At 38.8% G+C, this 21,846-nt stretch overlaps 1 protein-coding gene across 6 annotated transcripts in view; it reads right to left on the bottom strand.

Moving 5' to 3' along the window:
* The window catches only part of LOC139992028 (uncharacterized), a 513,816-nt gene that overhangs the window by 72,268 nt on the left and 419,702 nt on the right, over positions 1-21,846 (bottom strand). The gene's annotated exons all lie outside the window — the stretch shown is intronic.

The following is a 21,846-nucleotide window of genomic DNA, read 5'->3' as shown; positions in this document are numbered from 1 at the left end:
ACAACCGATCGTCGAACGAAGATCTTTCTGTTTATAGATAGTTTCACGAGGTTTGATCTTGTTTTTCCGGTGCTACGATTTTAGGATAGTTTGTAATTTTTGTAAATTGAAATACTTGTTATATTTGATTATTACAATATGTTATGAAATAGGAATCTAAGTGTCTTCGGTAAAAAGGGATACGTAGATCTTGAAACGTTAGGTATAAAAGATTACGCTAGTCGTTACGTTAGAAATTTGTTCTGATAAATTCGACGGTAGGATATATTCTCAATTGTTTCTTTAACAAGTTATATCCATTCGAAACGTCCATTCTAAATATTCTATTGTTCGAACATTATCACAATTATACAATGATATTTAATTCGTAGCGATAATAAAATTTGCAGAGGGAATTTCAGTGCTGTGTATTTTTAGAAGATGTCACATCTCCGTTCCCTCATTGATTAAATATTGGTAGTACGATCCGGGATAATATGGAATTAAGATAAAATATACGACATATCGAATTCATTATTCCTGGTGAATTTCCATTTAAAGCTGATTTAAACTGGCAATTAACACTAGTATTACAGCTCGCGTGTTATCAGTTGCACGGGCACGAATCCGTTAACGATTATGCACTTCTAACACTCACCCGTTTCGTTTTATCGTGGCCAGATAATCATTAACTCAAATTAATTCTAGTCGCGACGGTCCATTACAGAACTGTAATTGCAACGCCGCGATTCCCATTACCACCCATTTAGATTGCATCATAGGCAATTAATACGACTCTGGATAGGAATATTCTAATTAATCCCGTCAACGGTACCCGTCAAAAATCTCGGTTATGCGCGTCGACGAGAGAGGCAGGGAGAGAGGGGGAGAAAGAGAGAACGCAATATCGCGTGACAAATTGGACCAAATACGAGTAACTCGATCGCTGGTCTGAATAAGCGCGCGAATGAATTTGAAAAATTGCTATCTGATGTCTGTCCATGCGACACACATACAGTTTAAAATAAAAAATTCTAATTTGGAAATGTAATATAATTTTTTTACAAAATTTGATAGCCCGTGACCAGTTTGACTTTGATACCCTCGATACGTTTTTAATTTAAAACACAAGCGAGATATATTTTCACTTTTCTTTTTAACCGTTGGACAAAATTGATAAAGGTAAACGATGAACCATTATTTAGATAAATATGGTATGATAGAGACATACGTGTAACTAATAAATATTAAGTAATGATGTTTCAATTTGTTCAATTTCCGATGATAAATTTTAAAACGAATATATTCTATATTCTCCATTATTTGTCAAAATTACAGGATTATAATTCAAAATGATAAACAGGATACCGCTGTCTTTAACACGTTTTATTTCGACTCTGTTAATTAATTACTCCTGTTCAATCTCCAATTCTATCGCATTCGCGCAATCTCGTCGTTCATTCCTATCAATATCGACTCCATTATCATTATTTTTTAAATCCACCCGATTTTCCCCGTACGTGGACGCATCCTTTGGGCTGCGAGCAAACAGGTTAGACAGGATTTGGTGGAATCCCTCGGAGGACGCTGCTAAAAAGGCGATTGTTCGACGAAGGATAGGGAGAAGCCGAGAGGGTTTGTCCAACCCTTTTCGCGTGGTTCGGAAGGGTAAATCTAATAATGCACGGCCCACGACACCCTGCGAAACGTCGCTGGCGACAAGTGTCCGATGAGATTTCCACGAAGGGCCGTGGAAGGGGGAGAGGAGAGAAAAAATTCGAAACGAAGCAGGGTTTGGTCGGTTCGAACTGTTCTCTTTCCCTCTCCGTCGGATTTCTGCGCCTCTTTCCTCGGAAACAATGGGGAGAGCCGTAATAACGAGCTTCCATTTTCGCGAACGTTACACCAGGCAGAAACAAATGGTCGGCAAAACAATGAGACCGAACACGCTGGTTGGCCGCTCGCGAAGGTAATTCGAAAGCGTTGCGAAATTTTTGCGGAAGCGGGATTATTAAAGGCCGTAATCCTCTTTAATAACCGCGCCGGGCAGAGCATTAAGCGGCGGTTATTCTCCGCGCTGAACGGGCTAAGTGGCTGAAAACTGTCGAACCCCGATCAAATGGCCTCTACGTTCGTAGTTTTCTTTTTTTCTTTACCTTCCAGTTTGGTTCCGCGGAAATGTCGATTTCGAACAGTTCGATCTGTCGTTTGGCTGATCCGCGCCTGTTGTCGAGGTGTTCGTACAGTAATCGTAGCTCGCGATTCGTCGCTGTTATTGCTACGGCAATTTTGAAGCGAGAACATTAGCGAAATCGTGAAATAGGAATGGTTACTTCGCTGTAGTGGCTGGCGGTAGTACTCGTTTAGCTTTATTATTATTTAGGCTGTTTTATTTTGGCCCTGTGATTACACTGTGCGCGTTGCGACCATAAAAATTCACTCCATGAAATTCCCAATGTTTTCACTTGAATTAATTACGATAGTCTTCTTATTAAAACTTTCTTTATTCCCTTATTATAGAAATTAAGCGATCCGAAGATAAAGAATTTCCCAGAAATAGTAGCAGAAAATTTCGTAAGATTTAACGATCGAGAACGTCAAATTTATCATTACGTATTCATCGTATCTTTATTACACTCGTCATATCTTAAAAAGAGCATGCTCCTATTCACCGATGCATCGTGCACAGAAGACACGTGCACGTATCTTATCGAGAAGACGTATAAAACGTCTAACATAATTAAAGCGCCACAGGGTATTCCAATAACACGCATACATTTACGATTCCTTAATGATCCGCAAGATAAAACCCGAGCATAATTATATAGCTACCTTCTCGCATTCTCTTTGTATGATTTGGCGAGCCGGCCGTCAGTAGCAATTAAAAAAAAAGGAGGGAGAAGGAAAAGAGAGGAGAAAAGGTAGAAAGAACATGGGAGAAGCGGGCGTCTATAACATCATTTCAAAAAATTGACGTCAGTACGCTCGACCTAGTTTTCCCTTGGCTCTACGACCGATTCTTCCGGCATGGCGGTACGCGCTTGTAAAAATCCAACCGGGATAACACGATTGTAAGTTACACGCGCTGGAAACGCGCCTGCACATTCAATGGGGTGAGGTCGAACCAACGTATGTATATGTATGTGTAGAGAGAGAGAGAGAGAGAGAGAAAAGAAGAGACAGGGAAAGTCAAACGAGATGGAACTGAAAAAGAAATGGAAGGAGAGGAAGGGAAGAGATGAACGCGAAGGGAGAGAAAAAGGATAATTAAGAGAAAAAAAGATGGGAGAAGAGAAATTAGAATTGAGATTTTCAACGAATATTTTGCTGAATATATCGTAATTTTGTTTAAGAGGTCAAGATTCGTAGAATTAAAAATGAGTAGGAACGAAGGGAAGTGAAAGAAAGGTTATAATTAGTGTTAGAATTAGAGCGAATCACCATAATTTGGCTATCTCTCTAGTTGCTGCTAGAATTACAAACGAACCAAAATGCAAATGTAATTTTGAAAGTGAAAATGTAAATCACGTTGGCGGCGCAAGCTCTGTTTTAAGCTCGCGAACATTAAAATTGATTAAAAAAATGTTACAAAGGCTACAATTACAATTATCCCTCAACATACAGGTGACAATCTGAAAGTCAACCGTTATCGTGCGCTATTTTTCATTGCTTGACAGAATATTACAATGAAATGTATTGTTTCATTAAATGTATACATATATTATGTATAATAATATAGTTATTTAATAACGTAATATAGTTATTTAATTTGATAAATAATATAAAATGAGTCGGAAAAGGGGACAGAAAAATCGAAGAAAAACGAAATCGAAGGACCACGAGGATTATTAAAACGGGACATACGTAGGATCGTGGAACGGGAAGAAACGAACGATATATACGGTAGCCGGAAAATGAGGGAAACGCGGCAGCGTTGGTGAAGCGAGGGAAGTTTCGTTTCGCACGCGTACGCGGTTCCACAAAAAGAAAATCAACCAGCGCGGGGGCGGGGCCGGTGAAAAATTCAAAGCTTTACATGCAAGCAAAAAGCAGCGGGATAGCATGCCTCTTGAATCTCTGTACCGGTGAATTTCGACCCCGCTGGACGGAGCATCGCCGATGTAGAACTTTTTTTCGCGTCCAATCATCGTGATTCGAGGAGACCCACGCGAATGTATTCGCCGTGGCAAAAACAGCCACCGCGATGAAACATCACCTTCCTTTTCCTACCTTCCACTATAGACACGCAAAGAACTTAAGCATTTCTATCGATAAACGCGATTTCACCGGCTAATGAGTTCGTTGAAACAAATTGTAGCTTATTCGGTATCTCCCTTCTTTGTGTTTTATTTTTTAGCTTTTTGAAAATTCTCTGCTCCTGCTTGGTTTGGCTTGTTCATTCTGACATATGGATTATTAAGTACGATAAAGAAAATTCAATGCGCGTTTTCTTTATGAATAATCATGTGAATCCATAAGTTTAGTTTCTTCGTAATTGAGGAATCATTTACAGAGACAGATCTCTTACAAAACAATATTTTTTCGATTTGTTTAACGTCGATGACAGGTAAGCGTTTGATTTTTCAAAGATATAGCGTAGATATAAGTTTGATACTTACACATATTTACGAACATTCTAAATCAGTTATTTGGTATTTCTTCATTTTTCATCATCGCGTAATTATCAACCGAGGACATTGATTTTAATTACGTGAAGTAGTTCAAGTGTTTTCCCACCGCACGAAATTCCGATTACTTCACAGTTTCATTCCCCAGAACCATAAATTCTTCCAGTTTCCATTTTGTTTTTTTCTTTACCATAGTATTTTTATCTCTGCCGGGGAAAAATTCCTTTTCGAACGCTCAGCAACCGTATAGTCCTCTCTTGCGTGAATGTCGCTGATGAAAAAAAATGAGACTCGCGAAATGTGCTTTGGCTACTTCAACCCCTTAATTTCGCATTAATTACTTTTCGAATTCAAGCTTGAAATAATATCGGTGGGATGGTCGACAATAAAACTTCAGTCCGTTGACATTAAAACATATTTATATATAAAAAAATTAATGACAATTTATATATTACGACTTAGAAGAATTCTATTGAAATCAAACATTGGACTCGATAACAGAGTCACAAATATGATATACCTATATACATATCATACATTTTATTGCACTTTTTATTACATATTTGTTTGTATATTTGTATTATATTAATCAACGATCATCAACGATAATCAAATCCAAATTAGTTCCAAGCAACGGTCACCTATCAAAACCCACAAAAGTAGTCAAAATCTTCAAATCCTTTTGGAATCGAAAAAGGAATATAGGCAAATTTTTTCAATTTTACGCAGCATTACCGTCGTAATTCCTATATCAGATAAACATTAACGACACATTCAGTCTTCCGGCGTTCGTAAACGTGAAATTCGGTGGACATTTTAGTCGCCGGTTAATAACGCGACGACGCACGTTACAGTAATTCGTCGACGAGCGACGGGCGACGAACGAGCACGCGGCCGACAAGATTAAAGGATCCACGCGCGTGCACGTATAAATTCGAAATGGAGATAATTACGATAGCAGCCGTATAACGAGTCCATAAAGCGCCGCTTGGAATTGGTTAAATTTATCGATCGTATCCATGCGATACGCAGTCGCTTTTTATCTGTACGATCCCCTGGTAATTCCATTCCACGAACAAATATACACGACACTGCTGCACGCACGTATATATACCATCAGCCAAAAGTTTGTAATCACAATATGTCCCATAAAACTGAAGAATTTAAAAGAATCAGCTTAGAAAATTCATTCACCGAAAGTTTGGCAAAATAAAGCAAACTATTATCGATACTAATCCTTTGATAGTACGGTCCGAGATTCGTAGATATTACAAGTAATAATTTCTTTGTTAGAATTTTTGTTCTAATAGAAATTACATCGATGAGAAATAAAATATAATTTTCCATTGGTTAAAAATTTGTACGTGTGTGTTCATGCTCGGCTATTTTATAATTCAACTCATACGTAACACGAAATCTTTGACCGGTAGTGTACTTGAATGCGGTACAGCTTGTGGTACAGCTTGCATCGCCTACCACGCCGTTATTTCACGTTGTTTCTGCACCGAAAAATCTAGCGACGCGACATTAATTAGCAGCACTAAAGGAAACGATTGCAACTGCTTCCGTGGTCATTTTCTCGCGTGACTGTTACGACCGATGCAATAAGATTTCAGAGTACGGTTTATTTAAACACGAGAAGCACTTTCGTGTCGGAGATTGGTAGAACGTAGAAGTTGAAACGACACAAGCGATACATTTACATTTTAGAATCTCGTTACCTATCGTATCAAAATAGAAAAACGTATTTAGAATTTTATACCTCGCTGATACTTTATCATTAATCGTAAAAACGTACTTCCGTCGTTATCTTATTATGCACACTTAGTTCGAAGGTTGTCCGAATCAATAAATCCGCGTGCCCGTTATCCAATATTCGTGTTCTTCGTCGGTCCGGCAAAAAGGACAGGTTTCAAAGGCTGCGAGGCACTTCGTCATCTCGTGGCAACGAGAGACTCCCCGGAGGTCTTCTGTTCCACCTCGTCTCTGAAAGCCATCCACCACCCCCTAACCCCTGCCGGTTCGCGATCCTCTCGCCTCGTATTTATGTTCTTGAGAGCAACCTGCCAATTAGTTCCTACCCTTACTCGGCTGTTATGCACACTTTGAACAACTAGAGACGCGGCACGGTACTTGCAATTGGATACCAGTATTCACTTTCAAGAGTATTCTCGACGAGCTTTGTAGCCCACGTGCGATCCCCTCCAATACTCCGTGCACCCCCTCGACCGATTCGATCCCCTTTTCCATGTCTCGTTCGCTCACGCTCTTCTCCCAATTACGTATCCGTCTCTGAAGATCGTTTTCTCTTTAGATATCTAACTCTGTCCGCCCATAGAAATCGAATCCGCCTTCGAGTTCCTGAACGCGGAAGCGTCACGAAGCCGCAAAATGATTCCCTCGGCTTGGATTCGCAATTGCCAGACGGCTGCATACCATCGGTGAAGGTGGTTAGAGAATATGAGAGAAAGAGAGAGATAGAGGGGCGAGGGGGAGAAGAGTGCTTGGCAACGAGGGACTTGGAAAAGGGCTGCGATAACGTCTGAGCAAGGTGTCTCCGATCGAAACAGCTATTGCGAAATTACCAGCGAACGGTGCGTGCGTTTTGCATGTAACGACCACGGTAATGATCGCCATGTGCGGCATTCAATGGCGATCGAAGCTTCTAGTTCGACCTTTTCTCGTCGATTTTTTAAATGGGAAGAAGGAAGAACGGGTTGGGGTAGGTTGGTAAAGGATTAATGAAGTTTGAGGGATAATGGCTTTTGAAGGCATTTAACGATGTTCGCCGGCGTAATGGGGGTGGAACAATGGGGCCGAACTCTGTGGACGAAATGAAGAAGTTCAGTTTTTCAACGTGAAATACGGCCCCCCTTTGTGGATTACTTTAAATCCCTCGGTTTTTAATACTATTTCAACTTCGAGCGGTTTCCTTCTATACTTTGGATTCTACTTTTTGCGTTATAGTTCCTATATGTGTAAGAACGACTCTGTATTATAAAAATCCGAGTCTTTTAGCTTAATCGTTGGAAAAGAAACCAGAGGAGATTAAGAAAATACGAGAGGTTAAGATTAATATTTGTTGTAAAAAGGTGAAATTGGGTTATAAAGATTCAGGTTAGTTAAAATATTTCGTTATATACTTTTCGATGTTTTTATGTCACATTTCAACTAAACTGTGTGAACGGTCGTATATCGGATAAGTCTTGACTTTGATATCTCGAAACATTTCCCTTATTTGCATAGATACATTAAAATATGTATTTCGTGCATGCCTACCACGATTTCGGAAGATTTAGCAAATCAGTCCAACGTACGTATTTTTTTCGTCGAGACCTCTTTAGTACTTCAGGCCGAGCTTTCGAAATGGCACGCAATATTTCCATTCCGATGAAATTGTCGTTACGATTAGAAGAAAATACACAGAATGATTATTTACTGACACGTTCAACTTTTTAGACAGACGAAGATTGATAACGAAGCATTACAAAGTAAAAATATAATGTTCACAATTCCTGTAATAATAGTATAATAAATATTGCAACAATTAATATCTTTAAATATCTAGATATACGACGAAGATACACACTTAGTCCCAAACAATTTCTGACGGTATAAAGTTGAATTTTTAAAAAATGTACAACTTACCATGAAATCTTTACATCACATCGGAAACTTCAAAAATGTTTCTTGTCATTAATATTAAATATATTCGCGAGTGTTTGCAAAATTTTACAAATTTGACACTTATTTTTAAAATACTCGTATCATTTCAACCAAACAGGTATCTCGATCAACAGGTAACATCGAAATGAAGGAATCAATGAAAACGCATATGCGTGCTTTCCGTATTCGTAAAAATCTTCCGTGCTATTTATCCAAATATGTACTTTGACCGGTCATCGTACGAAGAATTTTACGATACAAAGACAAGGTGCTCGTTTCGTTAGTACGCAGCATCGTAGCAGCAAACGTGTCAACCCCGTTTGTCAACAGCACTTCCATTCCATCGTTTGGTCGATCGAGGGAATTATTTCCGAACTTTGGGCGAGAGAGGACCGCGGGACGGCGAAGAAGCCGGCGTGCTTCTTGGATCGATTCGTTCGATAGGGAAGAGAGGTTCGTGTACACAAGGAATGATCGTTAATGGAAGATGTAATTGGAAAATACTTGGCGCGCCTCCGTTCAATTCGCCTTCGTGTTTGTTTGCGATACCGTGCCAAGCCGCGGCGAGTTATTGCAAGAATCCTGCTACTACCCGCCGCCATAATCCCGCGCGCTATATAAGCTTCCTGTTCCCTTGCCACGGCATCGTCCTATACGCTTTTACGCCGACATCCCCGTCATCTGAACAGAGATCGATGCCCTCCGCGTACCGGATGCCCGACAGCCGATCGGCCCCGCGAAATATGCGTTTTCATCGCTGGGAAAAAATCATTTCCTTCCGCCCTGGCGAGCCTCACGCGCCAGCCAAACTTTAAAGCGGCAATATCCAATATAAATACCGTACCCCCCTTTTTTTACGACAAGGTTTCTACTACGGTTTTTGTTGTTCCATTGAAATATTGCCAAAGCTAGGGCTGTAGTTTTTTTATTTAGAAACATTTTCTCAGGACATATATTTTTGTTAAGGATTTTCGAAGAATTTGACGAGGGTGAGATACGAGAAAAAGATGCGTTTCAGAAGAAACGTGGAATTTATTATTCTTTACTTTCTTGTAGTTGAGATTTGATTAGGATGAAGATATAGATTTGTACTTTCGTGATAAATTTATTTTGACATATAAAAACAAGGAGATTCTTTCGGGGGCACGTATTTTTGTCAAAAATTTTAAGAAACTTTTGGGGGTCGATAAAAACGTTGGATGTGGATTTTTTTTCTCTCGTATTCTATGACAGAAATTAATTAGGTTAAGAAATGTAGAAACGCATCTTTCAAGCGCAATATTTGTATTAAATATTCGTTGTTCTAATCAAAGATGAATTTTATATATTTCTTCGGAATTCAAGTGAATATTATACTTTAACCAAATTAATATTATTTACTACTTCAACAATGACGAACGCGGTATTGTAGTTTAAAAACTCGAATCGTCAAAGCAGTATTATAGCCGAAAAATTCTTCAGTAACAATACCATTTTCCAATCACGTCCAGAAAATCACGATTACTCTTGGCCAATATATTTCAACGATAACATCGACCGATGGAAATTCAGCGGGCGGACGTACAAGCGGAGAAACGAAACGATTCGGGATACATGTTCATCGCCGAGGACTTCGTCTGAATGCTAACGGTCCTCCGTGACCTAGAAAAAGTGGCCATCCACCATCGACAAAGAGGAAGAACAGTTCCGAAGGGTTAGTAGCATGTACGTTTCGGTTTTTAAATTTAAGTCGCCGCGATGAATCGCGGAGGGAAGCGACCAGGAAGCTAGGTCATCCCTTTAAAGTCTTCAACGTACTACTATTAACTAGAAACAACGAACTACCGATGATCAAAGAAAGATAGCAATACGAAAAATGAAAAGAAACTTCACGCGAGAAAGAGAAGAAAATAGTAAAAGAAGGAGAAGACGAGCAGCTGCTGGTCCAGACTTTCGAGTTCGTCATCGTCGAGTAATAAAAATCGGGAAAGAAAACGCACGTGCTTGACATTTTTCAAGGCCATCTGACGGTCCAACGTACTCGGAACGCTTGGAGGCAGAAAGACAGACACGCTATTGGTCGGAAATCAAGATTTTTCCTCGGCGAAATCAAGACAGAAATCTTTCATTGGCCGCTATCCGGTCCAAGGGGGGTCCCTTCTCTCGTTGGAGAGAAAAGGACGCGATAAAACTTGCTGGGGGTCCTTCGAGATTCATTGGGGGTCTTCTTCTTTTTCCTTTAGGGGTGGACGAAGCGGAGAAATTCTTTCGTCTAACGGGGTGCATGTGACACTGGTCCGACCGGATCTAAGTGTGAGAAGATACGTTGTACGCGTCTACGTGAACCGAAGGAGTTTCGGGTTAGCCAGGTTTCACATCTTCCTCGTAGTTGGAGGCAAGCAAAACACCCCTTTACGTACCCCAGCGATGCGACCCGTTTTTGCCGCTACTCGTTCCGAGAATAGTGGGTTATTTAAAGGGAACGATGGCTTTTACTTCCGGTCGTCGAGACAGTTTGAATTTTTAATCACGCACACGAGGCATGTCGCTGTAAGTGGGCAATTTTATTATTGATTGCTCGCTTCGGGGAACGTAGCTAAGATTTTACGCGTGCAGATGATTTAGAAGTCGTTTCACAACTTTTCCTTCCATTCCGAAGAGCGTTATGCTTCGATTTATAAAATATCTGCCAGTTAGAGTTTGGACAAAATTTTCGGGTAAAAATTGAGAGATTCTGGATTTCCGAAATCTTGAAATTATTTTTGGTATACTTTTACAATTAGAGATTGTCGATAAACCGAATCAATATCTCAAGTTGCCCTAAGATCCGCTAAGAGTTAGTTGTCGTTAAAATTATACAGATGTTGTTTGTAAAATTAATTTTGATTTTTATTAAAACAGAAACAATCTCATATACGTTTTTTTTTTTTTTTTTTTTTATTCAATCACTTTAGACGTTGAACATTTGAAGTCTCGGTTGACGTCACATTTTGCTTATGGGACAATATTCAGATGTATGTCCGAAGGTATAGGAGGCTATGAATTATGTTCTTAATTTTATCATAGATAATTTTCTATATTTTAGGATTTGTATCTTTGAAAAAAAAAAAAAAATACCATTAAAGTATTTAATTAAAATTATTTTGGCTCCTTGAATTCTGGAATCCGAATTTTACGTACTGAATTCTATTTCTTTTCTAAATAACGAAGAGAAAATTCTTGATAAAGTCGTGTTTCGTTGAGTGGATGAAATTGTCGCGACACGAAAAACCCTCAGATATTAGCGAACACTTGGCAGACGCTTTGCTTCGTCCGGTCGGATTTAGAGCGAACGCAATGACACGAACTATTTTCGGAAATTCCTTCAGAAGTTTCGCTAGAGTTTCCAAGCTATTTATAAGATCATAGTCGTGTGTCGTTAGGATTGTGATGCATGGACAGTTATTAAGTAACGCGTGGGCTTTAATACGAAGATCAATAATATCAGTTTGCACTATGGTAACCAGTACATATATAAAAATGTTAAAGAAAAAGGAAAGAAATCGAAAGAATAATTAAAAAGAATAAATTTCAAACAGTTAGATTTAACAATAATTTTACAATTAAAATATGTAGACTCAGCGAAATATAAGCAGGTGCTGGTCGGATATTTTCTTCGTTCTAAAAACGGTGGACGATACATAGTTGTAAACTGATGTGATATAATAGATATTAGGTATAATAAATAATAGCTAATAACAGATATAACACGAATAAACGGATAACTTAGATCTCCAAAACGTAGCACAGTATCAAAAATCTCAAAACTCGAATATTCTTCGTAAAACGTCGAATGGGTTGGACTCGATTATATAAAGAGTGTAATGATTACGGTCATTAAAAAACGGAGCAGAGGCATTACGATCATTTAAAAGCGGAGTCTCGAGAACGAATAAGAATTACGATCGAGTCGTTAGATTCGCAGAGAAACAAGGAACCTAGTTCGGTAACGCGTCTCCGACAGAATAGAACGAAACGGAAGGGGAATAGGAGCAGTTCCGGTGTGTCGCGGTCGTTTGCACTATCGTAAGTTTATGTCGTCGGTTGCAGGCTAACCTCTGCCAGCCTCTCGCGCCCTTTTATACGACACGATAGTTTCATCGCGAAACAGCCAGCGTTCGCATCTGTTGCCTTTCCCATTACCGTGCGAACATATACCAGCCCATTTGCTGGCCGGTAAACTCGAGTGCGCTCTCAATTTCCTCGTCTCTCTCTCATCGTTTTCTTCCTCGTCGTCTCTCTTTCTCTCTCTATCTTTTCACACTTTCCTCTACTGTTTCGTTTTGGTTCTGCTTTTTGGTACTTTCTTCTTCCTTCCTTCTTTCGTTACATTTCTTTTAGTCATTTCTTGCTCCTTCTTTTCGATTTCTTTATGTCAATATTCTTCTTTCTTTACTGTTGCCACGTTTTTCACGTTTCCTCTGTAATTACACGTTTTATTTCCATGACGCTATTCGTATCGTTTCAGCGAATCGAACTGTTCGCCCTTTTGAATGGCCGATCGATAGAAACGCAGGTTGAATTAACCTTTTGCGGCCAATGCATACACGTGAAGATACAATATGTATAAATTTTTCTGAAATTTTGATAGCAACTTTTCAAACGATTCAATAATAGCGAATAGATACCGACGATTCGTCGGGAATCGTATGCATTGCATGATTTCGCCGTTTTTTTTTTTTTTTTTAATATAATTTATTTTATATAAATATTTGGAAAGCTTCGTAATTTTGTTTCTCTGAAGTTGTAATATCCTATAATAGTAACATGCGGAACAAAACACGCAGTAGCTACGCTAAACGTAGCTCATTGAAACAACATTCGCAAAAGTTGAACCTGAAAGTTTCGCGTGTATAAATTTACAATCTACTCCAAGTATCATTTTAACCGTGCGCTCTGGCATTATTTCAACTTCAGATTGAAATTACATCTCTCTCTCTCTCTCTCTTGCCGATATGCGAGTAAATTCGATACATTTTGATCAACGAAAAGGGCCGTAATTGCAACGGAAACGTGCTAAAACTGTTCGCTAAATACATATATAGAATTTCAGAATGTAGAACGCGAATAATTTCTCCTTCCTTGCCCGATCGCAAAATGTTCTGTTTCAAAGGTCAGATATATGAAACGCAACTTCTTATGATCAATAGGAAATCATAAAAATAACTTTCTCGTTAAAAAATAAAGTTATATTATTAAGAAGAACAACACAAAATTTCACCGTGTTTCACATTGTTACCTTATCAATATCGTTGCATAGATTTTAATAAATATTTTATCAACAAGATAGATTTAACAATGTAAATAAATAGATAATATTATGTACACAGAATAAAAACGGATAAATGATATATACAAGTATTTCATTCAAAGCATGTTGAAAGAAAGATTCTATTATCGTTTTATGAAAATATTCGATGTAATGTTTCTTTTGCAACAAAGCAGAGGTAATATAATAGCACAAAAATGAACACGCGTTCGTAAAAATTGGTGTACGTCGACGTCCGCTACGACTTGACAATTTTCTCGGAATTTTTACATACTATAGCGTTGTACTAACTCGTAAAACGTACGTTTTCGCAGCTGACTGCTCTCTTTCCGCTGAATAAACTCCTCTTATATCACGGAAAGCGTGTTTTATAGCTATGTACGTATAACTGTTTTTAACTATTTGCTGGGAAACTTGCGGGATATAATATATATTCTTTTCTCTCAGTGGGATCCAAGATTTTATATCTTCCATTATGTTTTACTTTTCTGAATATAATTCAGTAATTCTAATTGCAAGTTCTACTTTCTATTGGGGAAGAAATCTTCGTTTAAATCATAATTGAACCACAACGTTCTATAAATTGACAATTCAGACAGATATCAAATCATAAAGGTGTTCTTAGAGAACGTGTCGAAGAACGAGAAGCTCTATATTACGAATGTGGGCAATTTTGGAAAATTTCTTCTGTAATATCGGAGAATCTCCTCTGGGAAATATATCATAATGATTTTTCTTCGAAATTTCCTTCGTGTAATAGTTTCGTTGCATTTCCTATCTTTTTACACAAAATTCTTTAATTGTATCGCAATCGCTGTTGTTAAAAAATCAATTTGATCAAATGAAAATAAAGGAATCCATGTTTAAAAAACAAAAAAAAAATGAAACACGAGAAATCCGATTATATGAAAAATAAACAGTACATTGCAAATACGCAATATTCAGCATATACAGGATACAAATAAACGTTTACTCCCTATTATTTAGATGATCAAAAAAAAAAAAAAAAAAGAAAAAAATAATTACCATCACCGGCAAAGTCTACCATTACGAAATTTTGAACGTAAGTTAAGGTTTTAACGAAAAATAGAATTTCACATTATTCTTTTCCATCTTCCTCCAACTGCAAAACGACAAGAGCACGGAAATGCATTTGAATGCGCTAACCAGTTTGGTCCGGTAAGTCAGAAGCAGCGAGACGAAAGCGTCGAAACCCGTAAATACGAATCTCCGTGGACCAGCTGCATAAAGATAAAGCCGTCCAACGAACGAACCGAATCCTCTCGATCCCTTCATTACTATGCGAGGGCGTATCCAAGAGCGCGTACCAGATCATATTAATTTAATCCATACTCTCGTTACAAACTCTATCTTATAGCCGGTTAGGTGAAACGGCGATCCGAGGTTGGCTCTCGATCGTGTCGCCAATTTGTTTCACGAGTTTATTCGTGCGCACGTCCGCGAAACGCGCCTCTATCGCGCAATCCGGAAATATTTATTATTATTACTGGCGCTTCTATCCGCCGGTGAAACTTTGTGCAGCTTCTGATCTATCCACAACGATGGCCGACCAGAGTGCATACATATTAATGCAACCGAACGATCGTCAGCTTGCGTCTCGTCTCTTCATCTCGCCCTTTCTCTATCCTCCCTTTTCATCGCTGCTCCTGTGTTTCCTTTCGACGTACAATTTTCCACCGCTGTCGCTGGTTAATATTGAACACCTTTCTCCGTGGTAGTTTCGACGAATTTTCGTTGTTCGAGTTTTACTGTTAACTGTTCGGTTCGAGCGGTTGAGCAGAGAATTGTACATGTGAGGTTGCGTTGTGCCGCGAATTTGGACCCAAATGGGAAAATGCGGACGCGAGGGATGAGGAAGAATGTTGGTTTGGTTTTTGATGAAACACGCGATGCAGGTGTTCGGAGAATTCCAGATGCATTTAGCAATGAGATTATTTGGAGGGAGAGCGTTCGTTGGAAAAAGATTGCTTCAAGTAAGCGTAATCTTTATTGAAGGGGAGTGAAAATCGACGAGGAAGTAAGTAATCAAATGAAATTTTAGTTTCAGTGGCTTAGTAATTTTTTGATTCGAGAATATTTAATATAAAGTAATAAAAAAATGAAGTTTGATATTTTAGCATTGGTAATATTAAGTAGAAAGTTTGCTTGTTTTTTTTTTTAAATAATGCTTTGGGTATCTTCTTTCGTAATAACTTGTTGGACAATGATAAGACAGTGCTTCGTCTTAACGAAGTTGGACGGAAGTCAAAGCCAAAATTCCTTTTCTACTTGATCGTGACTTTTCTCTTTAACTTTAAATAGCATAGATTCGATAGGAAGATGAGATTGGTTTGGTCTATCCGATCAAAGTAAATTCCTAAGTATATATAGATAGCCGAATTGCCAAAATATTTCTAATTCAAAAGTATCGAACTGAATTCTTCTTGTTACTTCACATTCGGTAGGTTGCAGAAATAGCGATCTACTTAGACTAACAGGGTTTACAATCTCGCTGATAATTTATATTTAAAGTTCTGTTTTAATATATGATTAATTATATAAACGAAGCTAATGGCATTACACGAAAGCAAATAAGATATTATATTCTCATCGTTTCATTTCTTTCACTCCAAATATCATTTCCATCCAACGCTACTCGAGCATGATCGAAAAAATCACATGAAATTAATTCGTAATTCAAACTGCATTATCGTTACTAATTCAAACAATTTCTAATATATCCAATATCTAAAATATCCCTTCCTGTTTCTTCACAGACTCATCTATACAAACTAATCCCCTGCAGCATCACATTACGCCGTAAATCCAACGAATATATCCCAACACTGTCGACACGTTGGAAGAAGGTCTGAGTCGAAATGGAGGAGTAAATCGGTCGTCATTCGAGTCTTGTAACTGTTATTGCCTCGTATCGATTGGGGATCGACGAACTGGAGGCCTCACCAGGGAAACGATTTAAGATAATCGAGGAGCCAGCCCTCTCGGTTCGTTCGTCGGGCAACGACGAGCTATCGATAGAATAATTTTCGAGCGACTGTTCTCTCCGCTCAATCCCGGTTCTTTATTAATATTCGTCGACGTCCAAGAGTTAGGTTCGCAGCTGTGCCGTCCGCGGCGCGATTGAAAAGAGTCGGGGCAGGTGCTTTTGGAATTCGAATAGGGGGAAAAGCCGTCGGAGCGGGTTACTTGTGATTGCAAATCCTTGCCGATTCGATCTCGTTTCCTTCTCTCTTCTCGGTCGTGCGGGTCATTGTGCTTCGAATTGTGTCAGAAAATTGCCAGCCCGCGCCTTGTACAACACGGAACGGATTTAGAAAATTCGAATCCGTGATCTGCTCGAACAGTTCCTTCAACGAATCCTGTGGTTTGATATTCCAGATCCGATGGCAAGGCGTGAAATATGCGAGAGAAGAGAATATATGGTGCAGATCGAGGGTAGAGTGAAATGAATTTTTGAAATTTCTAACGAAGAAATTTTACCAACGACATTAGAATTTGAATAAAGTGTGTTTGAAGTAAAACTGTTAAGTTTCGAGAATTTTTTTTTAATCCATATCGTTTTACAATTATTATTTCCGGCATTCATAAACGCTGTAAATTAATCTTTCGTCGACGGAATTTAACGATTTTCTAGAATCGTATCAAATTTGATCGATCAGAATGTTTCTGTGAATTTCGACTATACGAGCGGATACTCGTTACTAGTGAAAATCATGAGATTCCTATTATATTTATAACCTGTTTATCTTTCGATAGATTCACCTCGAACAAAATTCTATTCTTTCTGGAGACTAAAATTCTATTTGTGGTTTAATCACACAAAAGGAATCGTATCCTCGTATCTCCAAAATATTACATGCCTCGACCCCTTTAAACGTCCCAACGTCAGTACCCAACACCATTTTTACAACCGTATCATCGTATCTCTTCGCCCAACTGTACCACTCATTCGAGAGCGTCAGCGCGAGATTCTCCGGAAACCGAACGCCATGGGCTCGTGACGCGAGTCACGAAAAGGAGAAAAAAAAAAGATGGGCAAAAGAGGATATCACGACGCGAGAAGGAACGCGCGTGGATTTGTCGTTGACACGTTCCGTGAATGGGGGCTGGTTAAACCGAGCGTGTAAAGCCCGAAACGTTGCGTGACTGCAGTCTGCAGCCGGCTGTTACACGGAGGAAGCTGCGCATAGCGTGTGCGATGGTATCGAATACCAACGCATATACATCTCTTATTCGCATTTGTTCACGCACAGACACGGTATACGCTATTCGCAGCGAAAAGTTCGCCTGCCAGAACGCTGACTAAGAACACGTCGTTACCTGTGCAATTTGTGGCCGTCGTGTTTACTCTTTCACTTTCCTTGCCTGGCCGGGTCTAATGTTTTAGGCCGGTCGCTTTAAATCACTGCCTCGCCTCGGCCACAGCTATTTCCGGCGGAATTGGAGCAGCCGATCGGTCCGCGCGCGTTTTTCCATCTACGCGGACCGATTGCACCGTTCGTGTAATTTACGTTGATCGATCAGTTCGCGCTTCGTAACGCTGCCAGAGATTTATTTTGTCCGTAGAAAGCAGAAATATATATATGTATATATGGTATATTTTTTTTTTTCTATGGAAATTGATGGTGGCGACGTGATCGATGAAGATTAGACAGCTGGAGAAACGAAGTTTCCAATGGAAAAAGTCATTCGTTGCAGGCTCGGCTTAGCTTTATGTCATCAATTACGAAATACGATAGAGAAAGAATTGAAGAAGGTTTTACGGGTTTATAGAATTTGTCAAGAGGAATAGAAAATGTTCATTTAGAATTGATTCATAAAATTGAGCAAGGTTCGTACTTTTAGTACTATTCGTGCAAAGTAGATGAAACAGAAAAGTTCCGACCAAACGTTTGAAAAACGATCTCTGTAATAAAATTCACAAAATCCTGGCTCTAAGTGCTACATTAATCAAGCAGTCTTTTTATTCTTCCCAATAAGTAGCATAAGCCCTTCAAGAGCCAGCCGCTCATTTTCAAACATCACGCGGAATATCCTACATTTAATATCTTATATTTCCAGAAAGTACAACTCTATCACAATACGATCTCTAATCCAAAAATTATCCACAAAGAAACCGAACTTTTAAGCAAACATTCGAAAAATAATTCCTTTAAAGAACTGTAAAAATCCATCCAGGATGTTTTTGTCGTCAGAACTGCTCTGAATTGATCCGCTGGGTAAAAGTATTTCTCTCCAGAGTAATACGAACCATCCTTTGATCTCGCGGAATGGAATAAAGCTCGAATGCATCCCGACAGTGTCGATTGTTTCCCTGTCTCGACGAAAGCAGACCGAAAGTCCGTGAGAATTCGTTGGCCCGCGAATTCCTAGCCAATTATGAGCAGGTGCCCGTCTCGTCTTCTTATGGTAACGTCGATTCCAACGATTTCTTCGTTCCTACTCTTCAACGAAAGGGGGTGGAAGAAGCGGAGGACGCGTTCATCCAGCTTCGTCGTTCTATCGGCGAAGATCTCATACATATTAATGGCGAACCGATCGATTTCGGGGCGAATTCGCTTCTTGCTCTGTTTAGGGACGTCGACGTTTCGGCGCGTAAGCCCTTCCGTCGGCCACAATGGTTATTATGCCATTAACGTAATGAAGTTAGGTGGCGGTAAAGGTTCCGGTGCCGCTGGGACGGCCTCTGCCTTGTTCAAAATACGAAGATCGTGATAAAACAGGGAACGTAGGCATTTTGATAGTAAACGAAAGGCGATCTTTGCATACGTCCTTTGGTTAATCGGAAGCTTCGACCGATGTAAGAGACGAAAGTATTAAAAGAGTAAGAAAAATGGATTTCTTAACGAGAAGGGATGCAAATTATACGTAGAATATGGCGCAACATAGTAGATGTTGCAGACTGTAGAATATAGAAGGAGTTCTCTTCAACAACTGATTCTTCTTCTTTGTTATAATACTTATTATTAATAACGTCCATGCCTTCTTTATATTTTAATTAAAATCTTCCAAAGGATAGAAAGAGATCCGAATGCCGAACGTATTTTCAATGAAACATTGTAATATTCTCCAAAGGTGTATACATGAAATTCATTTTTACGTTCATTCAAACGGGATCGATAAATTTTAAATAGGCGACGTACATTTGAATTTAATTAAACTATTATATTCTTAAATTTCTATATTCCCAAGCCCGATAATAATCACGCAAATTTAATCGTTCTTCGCGTTGCTGATTTTATACAAACTAAAAATATTAACACCCAGAACGTTTTAAACGAACGCGTTAAACAAAGAATATCGCAATTTTTTTTATTCCTACGTGTAATATTTATATTCCGTAAATTTGTGAAGATTGTATCTCGATCGTGAATTAATAGTCGTCTAGTAAATCGAAATTACTCAAAATATGTAAATACGCGAACAGTATAGAACTGTGTAAATTGTGTTAACAAAAATTAAAGGCAAAGGATACCTCGGGGATTTCTCAAGGGATGTTGATTCTTGCTAATGCATCGCGATTAGCGTTTATTGTTCTTATACATAGATTGGAGCAAACGGTAAACAATTTGTCCCCACGGTGGACCGAGTAACTACTATTAGATCGATTAAGTCAACGTGCAAGACGCATGGCTGATATGTTTAGGTGGCTGGAAACTGAATTCCTTGTGGCAACAACGTGGCTGTTTGCCGATTGTATTTCTTGTATCAACAATTGAGAAATGTACCGATGTTACGAATCGTGATTGCTTTTGTTTCGCGCGACCAGTCGAAACTAACTTGCATGAGACAGGATTACTCCAAATCCCTCTGTTGCTGATTCATTATTAAACGTTCACTCAGAAATAGCCCAATAGCCAGTTACTATTTTCATACGAAACACGTCATTGACTGAAACTTTGAAACCACTTTTCCAGTTATATTTACGGTACGTAGAACCGATATCTCAAATTACACATAATTTTATTAACGACAAGACAATTCCTTTTATAATTAATTATTGGCGTAATTACAAAAGGTACCAGACGAATACTAAAACAACGCTTGCCAATAATCTCCTTATCTTATTCCAGCGTTCGTGAAATCCAATAAATCTTATTTAACGCAGACTCGCAAATGTCCTCCGCAATTTGCCATGGAAAATACAATTAGTTGTAGCGATAGCCCACAAAAATCACGATTCAACGTTATAATCAGCGAAACCGCTGAAGAACAATTCCAAAACATCCACGTAATCTCTCTGTGTGGATTTTTATCCCTGAAATCTCGCATTCGTCATTACAGAATTTATCCATATAATAACCTTATTTCGAATTGAATCCTGAACCAGAACAACGAAAAACCTCTCTCTCTAAAAAGCTTCAGATTCCCATTAAATTTCATGTTCGCTTCTAAATTAATATAAATATCTAATAAATGAAAGTTCTCATCAATTTTATTTGTTACAAAAAAATTCGTTCACCTATTAATTTTCGTCCATTTGGTCAAAGAGCTGGATTACCTGGATCATACTGATTCGCGTTAATAGAACTCTGAGAATTTAACCGAATAAACCGAAACGACCAACTTCTGAGAGCGGGAATAACAGATTATCATGGCCGTTTGAAAAGGGAGCAAACGTAAATTGGCAAATTATCGCAGCCAAAAAACGAGAGTTAGCAGAGAACGAATCGCGTGGACATGCTCGCCTCCATAATTTGAACACTGGCTATCGGCATTTTAACGGGTCACGCTGATTAGTTGTAATGACAAAATATATCATTAGGCACCGTACCGTCTGCTGTCTCGTTAAAATGCTTTTGCATCGTCCGACACGAAATATCCCGAGTAATGTATGCACTTTGCAACGTCACAATGTCCAACTGCTATTAAGTAATAGTCAACAAGATATTTCTTTGTCGCGCGTCGCGTCCTGGCCGGACAGCAATTTCAACGAGTATATTGCGTATTGTCGTCGACTATTACATTGTGTATAATGTATTTTAGATTTTAAATCTTTGTACACTTCTGCGAATCTTTTCTTGTATATTCATGCTTTGGTATTTCCTTTGGAATTCTTACTCTGTTCATAAACGCACATTTATATATACATGCAATATCTTGAGAGCAAGTTTCTTTGTGGAATAAATAAAAAGGGAAGAAATTTCGGAGAAACCTTTAAAACTTTGTGCCTAGGTTTTTCTTTCAGCTTTCAGTCGATGTTTTTTGGAAACAACATACGTTCTTCCAATTGTTTAACACTAGAAATACCACAGCAGTCGAAAA

This window comes from Bombus fervidus, chromosome 11 (genome assembly GCF_041682495.2).
Source record: "Bombus fervidus isolate BK054 chromosome 11, iyBomFerv1, whole genome shotgun sequence".
Lineage (NCBI taxonomy): Eukaryota > Metazoa > Arthropoda > Insecta > Hymenoptera > Apidae > Bombus > Bombus fervidus.
The sequence above is the reverse complement of the archived record's forward strand: the minus strand, read 5'-3'. Positions and strand labels throughout refer to the sequence as shown.